The sequence below is a fragment of the Benincasa hispida genome, chromosome 4, assembly GCF_027475165.1.
Source record: "Benincasa hispida cultivar pf3 chromosome 4, pf3_genome.v1.1, whole genome shotgun sequence".
Lineage (NCBI taxonomy): Eukaryota > Viridiplantae > Streptophyta > Magnoliopsida > Cucurbitales > Cucurbitaceae > Benincasa > Benincasa hispida.
Window position 1 is genome coordinate 38,120,348 of NC_143481.1, and position 13,003 is coordinate 38,133,350.

The window sequence follows — 13,003 nt, forward strand, 5'->3', positions numbered from 1 at the left end:
TTATCCATCTACTAAAGATCGTTCAGGTTATCACTTAAACATGATCCACCTATATATCTCCACATACATATTTAAGTTACAGTAGATAACCTTGGATTTTAGTTTATTGATTTTTGGATTAATGCAACTAAATGTCGAATAAAATACTTCTTATTTTATTAAATAAATGAAATATTTGTACAAATACAATTACAAACTATAAGACCACGAGATTTAAAGTATCAACTCTAACAAAAATAACCCCCAAATATTTCAAGATAATAATATTAAAATAACCTAAAAATTTAGGATGTCATGGCTTCATTAACTTATGCATTGCTCACTGCAGGTGCCAAGGTATGGGCTTCGATTTCAACCTCCCTCATGACCTGGGGAGCCAACTTACCTTCCTTTCCAACAATATCATCAATGGTATGTAGTACCTCTACTTTACCCTCTGTATTTTGTTGGCTTTTTGGTCCTTATTCTCAAATTAATTAATTTTAATTAATCAATTAATTAATGTTTTGATGATAATAAACATAATTTTATTTAGTAACAATTTTGATATTTTGAATTATTCATAGCGTAGAGCTCAAAACAACGAGTTTGATGCTTTTTGAATCACCCAAATCGGAGTTCATATGAAAAAAAAATATGACCAAAAGAAGTGTAATGGAAAAAAATATCCGAGACGATGATGTGGCAAATTAATCATCAAATTGGACCAATTAGGGAGTGCCACTTGGAACTATGAGGTGAGTGATAGATGGCGCTTAAAATTGCAATTGGTGGATTTTGATTTTATTAAAAGAAAAGAGATTTAAAAGAAATTGTTTTGGTTGAAAATTATATATATATATATATATATATATATATATATATATATATATATAGTGACCAACGGTCACTTAAAAAAATAAATCAAATAAAAAATATATATAAAAAGTGACCGTCGGTCACTTTGAGTGTTTTTTTTAATATATATTTTTTATTTTTTTTTATTTTTTCACTTTCAATTTACCTTCCATTTTACTTTTTGATCAATCCAATAGTCCAAATAAAAATCTGATTTTTACCCAATTTTCCTCTCTTTTTTATACTTCATATTCTCCAAAATTATTTCAACTTTCCACATTTTACAATCATTAAAATTAGCAAAAAAAATCACCATTGTTACTCTCTCTACAAGCTTCCCATTTTCTTTCTTTTCATCTTATTCTTGAGAGAAATTTTTATTGTATTGTGAGGATTTAAGTATGTGAGCTCAAACTTGTATACCCAAACTTTTTGGAGAGTTTTATTGTGTGACTTAAGGCTTCAAAACATTATAACGATTGAATCCTAACTTGTGGAAAGGATCAGGTTTGCTCTGAACTCGTAAAAGGAGTAAGGTAGCGGTTCGACTCTCATTCATGGAAAAAGTCAAAGAAGATTTTTTTTTTTTTTTAATTGAAGTTCCAAGAGGTATTAGGGAAAGTGGATGTAGGCCGTGTTTGATCAAACCGCTATAAAAATCACGGTGTCTTCTTCTCTATCTCTTTTCTAGTTATTTTTGCATTTAATTTTAATTGTTTGATTTTGTTGGTTGAGATTGATTGAGTATATTGTTACATAATTTTTATAAATTTTTTTATTTAGCATAAATTAGAGTTTTTATTAATTAAATTTAAAAATATCTAATTAGATAAAATTAAGCACACTTTAAAAAAAAAGTTTAATTAAACCCTATTCACTCCCCCCTTCTAACATTGCGATACCGGTACAACATATTTCTCATGGCAAGCATTCTCGGGACATCAGCTGCTCTTCTCTTATAATCTAATCCCACTTGAAGTGGGAAACTTCAAGAGTTAATGATAGGTAGATGAAACAACTCTTATTTGATGCAGGGATGGTCTTTCTAAGACGACGTTGTAGATTGATTTATCATCCACCAACTCCACCATCGCTGTTACATAGGCCATGCCTCCTTCAAAGGTGAATGAGAGTTCTATGCTACCTTTCGGATATACCAATTGCCCCCTAAACCCTAACAACGGGGTTGCCTTTCTTTTCAAACGTTCATGTCTCAATCTCATAGTGTCGAAAGCATGAAGAGATAAAATGTCTATTAAGCTACCCCCATCCAATAGAATTTGATGCACTTTGATATTCGCTATAGTCAAAGACACAATTAAAGCGTCATTGTGAGGTTGATGCGAATTTAATGCATCTTCCTTAGAGAAACTGATAACTTGGTCTGCTACAGCAGTAGAACATATCTTCTGGACCCTTAGAGAAAGAGTTTGACCTCCCGTGCTTTGTTTTTTTGCTTTCTCCTAAAATTGTCTCTAGTTGGACCACCCAAGATTGTATTAATATCTCTATGGGGTGTCAGTGTGCGATCTCTCCTACTTCAAGTTGTTCTGCTTTGGTTACCATTCTGGTCATCGCTTTTTCCCATATATTCCTTCAGCTAACCTCGTTAAATTAGAGTTTCTATAGCCTCATTGAGGTTAAAACATTCTACAGTGGTATGCCCATGGTCCTGTTTCTTTCGTGTGAACCGACCTTTGGCTTGGCTGGCCACTTCAACATTTTCTTTTCCTGGATTTCTATCAATATTTTCTCCACAGGTACCACCATGGGAGTGTAACATTCAAACTTACTAGGTGGCAAACCTTTGCGAGCCACTGGTGCCACTGGTCGTTCTTCTGTCCTTCTCTTCTTGTTTTCATGTCAATCCTCATACTCTCGTTCTCTTGACCTCTGATGGTCAGGATGGGTGGCTTTCTCTTCTTGACCACTTCTCGAGCGAAGGAGCTCCCCGGCACTCATGTACTTCTGTGTCCTAGAAAGGAGTTTGACATAGGTCGTAGTTGCTTTCTTGCTTAAGGACTAGAGGAACTTCTCATCTCTGAGCCTAGCTACAATAGCTATTAAAGCAGCACCATCAGTATAATCTCCAATCTACAAAGTTTCCCTGTTGAATCTTGCAATAGACGCTCTTAGTGTTTCATTCCTTCCCTACTTTATGGTGAGCAGATTAGTAGGAGGTTTTTTTTTTTTTTTTTTTTTTTTTTGCTCTCGACCTTCTAGGAACTAGGTAATGAATGCTCTTGCCAGCTCTCAAAATGAGGCTATCGATCTCCCTTTCAACTTTCTAAACCACTTCTAAGTGGGACCTTCAAGAATAAACGAAAACGCCCGACACTTGATAGCATCTCAGACTCCATGGAGTTCCATCCATGATCGAAACATATCTAGATGCTCTAATGGGTCTTTCGATCCATCATAGAGTTTCATAGTAGGTAAGTTGAATTTAGGGGGTATCGATTCCTGCATGATCTCATCCATGAAAGGTGGGTCTACCTGATCTAACAAATTATCAAGGTCCAAGCCTTTGTGGTTCTATGCCTTCTTGGTATCCCTTAGCTGGTTTTGGATTCATCGTAACTTAACTGCCAACGATCGACTCTCTACTTTTTTATCATCCTTGGCTTTCTTTCTTTGCCTTTGTTTGATGAAATCCTGTAAGTCTATACCTAGTCATATTTTTCTATATATTCCATCCTTCGAGCTTCTGTCTGCTCACCCTTCCGAACTGTCAATCGCCCCTGATGTGTGTAAGATCTTCTATGTTGACTCTTGCCTGGAGTATAATTTCAAATAGTAGGAATTTAAGAATGGTGATCGACAGGTAGATGCTTCGTCAGGTTCGGATTGTTCGCTCGCCTGTTGTTCTCTCCCAATATCAGCTTTTCCGATGCCTTTGGTCTAGGAAAATGAACAAGGCTAAACACAGGTATGGTATTGAGCCAAATTCACTTTGACGCTCAAGTTAGAATCATGTTTGAAAATGGCTCAATTGGTTGAAAATAAGTATAGTTTTTTTGCTTACCCCTCTTTGATCGTAGCTCAAAGATTATATAGGTTGATCCACTAGTAACTGAAGCTTACATGACCTTTCCTCTTTGAAGCCACTTTCGGACTTTCCTTTAGCTGTTATCTATCTAAGCCGACATTGCTAACGTCGTTACATATCTCAACATCAATGTATTCAACCTTTGAATAAACTTTTAACGTCCAAGTAACAATGGATTAATGAGCCACTAGGTTTATTATTTAATTAGGACCCTTTAGTATAATCATTGCTTAATTAATAATGTGATTATATAAAACGAAAATTGACATTTTACTAATTATCTCTAAATGTAATTTATAAAGTCCATGCATGCAAAATTTGCCTCAAAAGTAATATCTTGGTTGTATGGTCATATAGGTGTTGTCATATCACATGCATGACCTCTCATGGCCATGCAACATCTTAAATTAAATTGGCTAAGTCCATTTGAAAATTACCTCAATTGTTAGTGGGTCGGCAAAGTGCTGACCCACCTTGCTTTCAAATGCTGACCCATCATGGATCAGCCTTGTTCTAATTTGCATTGACCTCATATGAGGCGAGCTTCTCGGGTCGACCCTTCTATCTAGGCTTCATGCCGACCCCATGTAGGGTTGGTTCTTCTTTTTTTGGAGGGTCGAAAATTTCCCAACCCTCCCTCTTATTACTTTTCTTTTAATTTATTTTCTATTAATACACACACACATATATATAACCTTATTTCTTAGCTTAGTCTCTCAGCTTGACCTATTTTCTTAGCTCGGTCTCTTAGCTCGACTTGCTTTCTTAACTCAAATAAGTCGAGCTAACTAAGGTCGTTTTCTTTAACTTTGGGTCTCAACGAAATACATTGTCTATAACTGGTTCTCGATTATCTTCGTCCAAATATTAGTTTTAATTTAGTTAACCAAGTTTAGTTTCACCCTCTACAATTTTGACTTTAGTCAAAATCATTTTGCTTCTATTTTGACTTTGGTCAAGATTAATATTTTTATCCATCAATTTGGAGTTTTGTCTCCATAATCCTAGCATACTTTTTTGTCATTGAAATGTTTGAAAGATGGATTTCAGTTGAAATTAGTAGGAGAATTTGTGGATTGGGTTGGGTTGAAAGACTTTTTAGACTCAACCTAATTTTTTGGGTTGTAAACTTTTTTAACCCAAATAACCCTTATTAAAAAATAAACTCAACCTAGCCCAACCAATAAATTTTTGGGTTGAGTTGGTTTGATGATGTAGTAGGATTAAGGTAAATTAAGGAATTATGGGCAAATCCTTAATTTATTAGGATTAGGATTAGTTTCTTTGATTTATTAGGATTATGATTAGTTTCTTTAGTTTATTAGGATTAGGATTAGTTTCCTTGATTTATTAGGATTAGGATTAGTTTCTTTAGTTTATTAGGATTATGATTAATTTATTTGATTTATTCAGATTAGGATTAGTTTCTTTAATTAATTAGGATTAGGATTAGTTTGCTTTCCAATTCTTTATAAATAGAGAGATTGTTTTCTTGTATTGGCAAATTTTTGTTCATTAATAAAATTCCCTCATTTGGTATACACCAATTGGTATTAGAGCATCAAGATTTATTGGGCTTGATGGCGAGTGATATCTTGTAGAAATACAAGTTATTATAGCCTTTTACTTAGAATAATGAGAGTAGATAAGAAGAATATGTGTTGATTCTACTAAGACTTCATGATAAATATTAAACTTGCACTAAAGTACATTAAAAACACCCGTTAATCGTATATCATGAGTTATATTGTGCCAAATTGTCTATTTTGCAGTTGACTACAAGATTTATCGCATGTGTTGATCTCTTCCAGAATAGAGTTGACCGCATGCTTCAGGATCTCTGAGCCTAGACCAACAAATCTTCTATCAAGCATCTAGAATCTTGACCATGATTGCAGTGTTGACATCTGTTGGGGTTGATGCCCTAAATCTCGTAGGGTCCTATAGTTTGTAAAAACGAGTATGAACAAACATTTGTGATGTAATAATATGAGATATTTTATTCACTACTTTCTATGAAATATGAGATATTTTAGTTGCATTAACCACAAACCAATAAACTAAAATCCCTGGTTATCGTTGTAACTTAAGCACGTATGTGGAGACATACAAGTGGATCGTGCCTTAATTGATAACCTAAATGGTCTGTAGTATATGAATAAAGGAGGGAAACCTTATCCTGGTGACACTATGGATACGGCCCGCTTTGTAGATGTTACAAGTGTTGTAAAGTACTACAAATGATCTGATTTTGGTCATTCATGTGGAGATATGCGAGCAAGGGTATCCTATACAAAAGAGTTTGTATAAGACCGGACCACGAAATGTTTAGTCTCGTTATATAACATCGTTTATAATAGAGACTTTCATTTCACTAGGATGACCATAGGTAACATGACCTTAATCCTGAGTGAGTTGGGAACTCCTGCCTATGAAGGTGATCCTTTGATTTGCATAGGTATGAGTGACCAGATCGCCGACTCAAACCTACCACTTTAGGGATTCGTCTGATTGGGGAGCTGGAAACTCAGCTACACAAGACAAAATTCACTCCTTCCTCGAAGTAGGGGTAAGTAAATAGATTGCTCCCTTAAGAGTCCTTCCCCGAAGTAGGGGTAAGTAAATAGATTGTTCCCTTAAGGGCTGATTCCAGGGCTTGGATAATGTGACGCCACACCTTCTCATGGATTGAGAAGTGTTTACTCATAGTAGGACTATGATGTATTCTTCATTAGAGGAATTAGTGGTACTTAAGGAGTTAGATGTAACTATAAGGGCAAAATGGTAAATTGGCCCAACTATAATTACGAGCGATTTGTGAAGGGTCATCGTACTATTGATTGGTTATATACAATGGACACAAAAATATATCTATAGTGCGAAGAGTGCAGCTGACGGTCTTTAGTGGAGTGTCTGATAGTTAACAGATAGTGGATATCATGATTAAAAAATTTAGTAAGTTATTCATGTACCGTTGGAGCTTCAAGCTATAGGTCCATAAGGTCCCCTTGGTAGCTCAAGGGATTCAAGTTGAGAATCAGTTTTTTGGTTAGTTTAAAGTGTTCAAATTAATAAGAGGAAATTTGATTATATATGATATAAATTGAAGGAAATCGGATTCGGGATTTTCGTGAGTAGCGGAAGCAAGACTATTCTAAATTACAATCATGAATCAACAATACATTTATAGTCGTCTTCAAAACAAACGGTTATACAATTATATAGAGAAATTACAGCATGAATAAACTCAAATGCATAGAAAGACAAACTTTATGCATATCGGTAGAAGCGTCTCCACGCTCCGTTGCGCGACCGCTTGAACAACAGCAACCACAAACACTCGATCTACACGATCGTGACATTGCACGAACACTTCACGCTCATCCTCAACGATCTCCTTGGTCACGAACTCCTCCACAACACGAACGGCCTCCACAGCACCACGAACGGCCTCCAAAAAACCTCAACGGTGTCGAGTTAAGTCTGACACCATCAACAAGGCGACCTTGGTATTCTCGGTGTGAGAATCTAGAGGATGAACTCTGTTCAGACTTGGTATGAGGCAGACGACCGGAATAAACAACAATCTCGTATACGACTGGGTAAGTGGGAGAAGTTGGAGACCTATCGTATAGGTCGATGCCCAATCGTTTAGGTAAAGCTATGCAATCGTCTAGTAAAAACTATGAGATCGTTTAGCTCTATTGTTTAGCTCGGTCTGTCGCGTACAGACTCTACACGATCGTGTAGCTTGGGCCAGGGATCGTCTAGTAAAGCTATGTGATCGTTTAGTAAACACTGCACGATCGTTTAGCTCACCTAGCCGTCGTTTAGTAAATCTGTATTTACTTGACGACCACCGTGAGTTTCTATATGCCGAGAGAAGACTCAAAATCTTTTTCAAACTTTTGTAAAAAATTCTTTTTCAAAATAGGAAACCAATTTCCTTTTAAACTCACGGTTACCATGATCCAATCACCACCCATTACTTTGGTTATTTAAAAGAAAAAGTATTAATTATCTAATAATTAATATTATTATAAACATAAATGATAACCAACTTATCATACTATATTTATAACCTATAGTTTTAATATTTCATCTCATGAAACATACAAACCATAGTTCTTTTTCTATTCCATGGTACCCAGTGTAAATCTCATTTACATCAATCCTCCACTAGATGTATCTTATACATCATATCGATTATATCATATATAATCAAAATACCTCTTGTCAATTTGAACATTTCAAATCAACACCAAGAATTGATCCTCAACAGAATCCAAGCTACCAAAGGGACCTCATGGACCTGTAGATCCGAAGCTCCAATGGTATATGAATAACTGACTAAACTCTTTAGTCATGGGATCCACCATCCGTTAACTGCCAGACACTCCACTAAAGACCGACTGTTGAACTCTTCTCACTACAGATATATTATGTGTCCATCTTAACCAATCAGTAGTGCGACAACCCTTCACAAATCGCTCGTAAGTATAGCTGGGCCAATAATCGTTATTACCTTATAGTTACATCTGTCTCCTTAAATACCACTGATCCCTCTAATGAACATAAGTCATAGTCCCACTATGACTGAATCTTCTCTTCCAAAGAGAAACTGTGGCCACTATGTTCAAGCCCCGGAATCAACCCTTAAGGGAGCAATCTCTGTACTTATCCCTTCTTTGGGAAATGAGTGAATTTCATCTTGTGGATTGAGTTCCGAACTCCCAGATCAGACAACTCCCCAAAAAGGTAGGCATGTTGGGTTGACAATCTGGCCACTCTCACCCATACTAATCAAAGGACCGCCCTCAAAGGTAGGAGTTCAAAAAACACTCAGGATTGAGGTCGTGTCACCTATGGTCGTTTAGGTGAGATGCAAGTCTCTAGTATCAATGGTGTTATATATAGAGCCTAGTCATCTCGTGGTCAAGGTCTTATACAAACTCTTTGTATAGGACACCCCCGTTCCACGTTTCTACATGAATAGTCAGGATATACCATCTGTAGTAGTTTACAACACTTGCAAACCTCTACAAAGTGGGTTGTATCCGTAGTGTCACCAAGATCAGGTATCCCACCTTAATCCTTATGCTACAGACCGATTTAGATTATCACTTAAGGCATGATCCACTTGTATATCACATATACATGCTTAAGTTCACATAAGATAACCAATGAGCTTTGTTTATTGGATATGAGTAAATGCCAGAATTAAATAACACTTATTTTATTCATTGAACAATGTGTATCTTTACAAAACAACGAGACTCCGTGAGAATTAGGACACCAATCCCAATAATAAATAAATAAATTCAATTATATATGATATAATTGATTTGATGTATTAGATACATTGATTGGAGAAATTAATATAAATATGATTTATATTAAATGTCATAAAGGAGAGAAAGGACTACAGTTTATATATTGCATGAGATATAATATTAAAACTATAGGTTATGAATATATTATTTATTTGTAATTAAATCAATTATGAGATAATTGGTTTTGGTTTTTCTCCTAATAACCAATTTAGTGGGAAGTTGTGATCAGTTATGGTAACTTATGGATAAAATGAAAATCATTTTCATTTTTTAAGAATCGAGTGATAATCAGACATACAAAAGAAAATAGCTATACGATAGCTTGAGAACATAAGCGATCATGCATAGAGTTTGCTATACGATAAACACTCATTACTAAACGATCGAGTACCCAGTCTATACGATAGACTTCTGTTATCTCCCACTTACTCAATCGTCTATAAGATCTGTCAATTCCTCCTTCCCTCTACAAAATCCATATAGAGCCCAAACTTCTAAATTCTCCCACCGAGAATACCAAGGTATCTTCATCAGAGAAAGAGTTTGAGAGGGCCTTCTCCATTCACATAACCACTTTATCCCCAACAGCCTTGACATCCGTCTATTAGAAGCAAGAAATTGTTAACAACTACCTTCCTTTTACTTCTCTACTACTTTTTGTTGTTGTATTACATTCTGTTTAAGAGATTATTCATTTTGTAAACAATTGTTCTATCTTTATCTTATTATTATTAAGGTTATCTTCATCATTTTCTCCATCTCTACCTTCATTTCTCTTCTAACATGAGTAACTAATTTTTCATGGGGTGAAGGGGAAGGTTAATTCCATGAACTAAGCTGAATCTGTAAAAGTTACCTTGTTTGCTTAATGTATGACTATTTAAATGCTTGCCTATGATCACTCATTGAGTTAACTAGCTATAATTAACTGCCCGAGAGGGTAAGTATTCGTGGATCTCATTAAGCAAAGTAAGAAGTGTTTTTAGAGATAGAAATAACCTTGCGCTCAAGGTAATAACATTCATGCATCATAGATGCAGCATTGATCCCTCCCTTCCCCCACTCTCCCTCCCCCCTGAAACCCTGATTTCTCCATACATCTCTCTCACGTAAGGCTGCTACGTTACTTAAGTTTTCTCAGAATCAATTTCAAAGTAGGCACTGCTAGTTTAGATACTTACATCGCATAGCTTTGTTAATCGCACGATTTCAATTCCACTTTATCAACATTAGTTTCGCTGCATTCACACACTTCTATAGCATTCTTAGTACAAATCTCTGTGTTTGACCTTAGGCAGCCAAGAAACTTGTTATCTTGTTTTACTTGGCAAGAGAATAAGAAAACTTGTGACTAGTGCATGATTGACTACAGCTGAGCGCATAACGTTACATCGCATATATATCATAGTGTAGTTTATGATTGACACATTTAGAAAGCAATAGTGGGAAAGAAATCAAGACACCAAAGGCCTTGACCTGACACTTACAATTAGTTGAAAAATTTATCGATGGTATTATGAATTTTCTAGAGAACATGTCTCTTCAGTTGGATCAAGTTGTTGAAGGGTAGAAACATTTGCAAGACATTGTAAAACCACCCCAAGAGTAGAAAGTAGAATGAAATCTTAATGATCAAGAAAGTCTACATAACGCCTTCCAACCTCAAATCTTTCCAAGAAACATTTGAAAACCACCATTTAATATTTGAGAACAACCAAGATCGAGAGCTTATCAAAGGAGACACCAACAATTTGAGGATATATCCAACAAAGAAGAGAAAGAAGAGGAGTTAAGAGAGGAAGACATGGAAAATGAGGCCACAGACCACAATTTCAAAGGGAGGAACACAACGACTACAAAATAAAATTGAACCTACCAAATTTCTTTGGAAAGCGTGACATCCAAGCTTTTCTTGAATGGATCAAAAGTGTAGAGAATTTTTTTTAAGTATGCCGATATTCTAAACAACAAGAAGGTAAATTTAGTTACATTCAAACTAAAAGGGTGTGTTGCTGCAAGGTGGGAACAAACCAGAGAAAATCGATTGAGATGTGGAAAAGAACCCATCAAAACTTGGAAGGGAATAAAAAGGATGATGAGGAAATGATTTCTACTGACTCAATATGAACAATTCCTCTATAGTCAATATCAAAACTGCCGACAAGATTTAAGGCAAGTAGCGGAATACACAGAGGAATTCCATCGCTTAGGCGCTAGAACTAACTTGGCAGAAAACAAGAACCATATCATTTCCCAATTCGTGGGAGGTCTACGCCTTTGTCAACTTAGCTACTTAATACTCAATACTAAAGTAAAGGCCTCGCTTTCCCCCCTTTCCTCCGTTTCTTACCTCAACAAGATCAGCGCCAACCGTTTCTGCTTCGGCAAAAGTGCCCAAGCCCACCTTTTTCTAAAATATCAACGTGGTCTTGAAGTCTAGTTGTCACTTGGAGCCACTCTCTCACACATAAAAAATAAAGTTAAAATTCACCCTCTCATCCTTTTATCTGACTCAATTTCGTTGGTTGGGACCATAGAGGAAATGAATGAAGAACAATCAAGAAGATCGAGAAGGAGACCATGGTGGGAAAATGCCACATTGGAATTCAAAAGAAATATGGGACAACTTCAAAGACTGCCTCGAATCAGCCCGAATCTTCTTCTAGAGGTAAAGAAGTCAAACAACTACCAGTGAAGGACAAAGCCAGTGAATTTTCAATCAAGAAAGCACAAGGAAACCCTCACAGTAGACCAAACATGGGGAAATATTTCAAATGCAAACAGACAGAACATCTTTCCAAAACTGGTAAAGCTTTGAATTTCAAAACAGAACCCCATCCAAACCCACGTAAGGTCAATTGGATCAAGGAAGGTGGTAAAGCACCGATACAAGACATTTGTATTGTACAATTATCAATTGGTAACAACTACAAGGACCAAATTATATGTGATGTTTTGGACACAGATCCGTGCCATGTTCTATCAGGAAGGCTATGACAATATGACCTCCAAACCATCCATACGGGTCGAGATAACACATATAAGTTTTCATGGATGGGCAAGAAAATTGTCCTTCTACCATTACATAGTCAAGCACCACAGAAAAAGAGCAACAAGGCAAAAAAATGGAAGTTTATTCACTATAAAAGGGAAATGAATCTGTCAAAGAAGCTAAAAAGAACATTTTGGGTCTCATAGTTAAAGGCACCAATGGAGCAGAAGATAAAACCATTTTTTCTAAGGAGTTGGAAGAGTTATTAATAGAACTGATGGAGTTATCATGCAATTAGCGAAAGCAATCAGGATCATTAAGCACTCTAATTCCATCCATTTTAGCATAGAAACATGCATGTTTATAACAAGAAAAATAGGGTTTTGAGATTATCTCTGTTGAACTCTTCAATTCAGTAATTCCAAGTTGAATCTCCTCTTCAAACGGTTGTGAACTACCATTTGATCTTTTCTACTATTCTCTAGGACCTTAGATTGGGTGGTGGAACCCAAAATGAAGTTGATTTTAGGGGAATTTTTTTAAGAAAAATTGTTTTGGTGTTCAAGTTGAAGAACTCTTCTTCATCCAGAATTTTTTAAAAAATCAGCCATGCAACTTCTATCTTTCTCAATAGAATCTTGTTGGTTCTTAATTAAGTGAGTCTTGCAATCAAATTGCATACCAAAAGGACACCAAAACACTTTAAACATAGTGGAATTATGAGTGGAAAGGGTTGGAAAAACTCACTTCCTCTCTTTTTTCAATTTTATTTTGAAAATTAAATTTCATAAA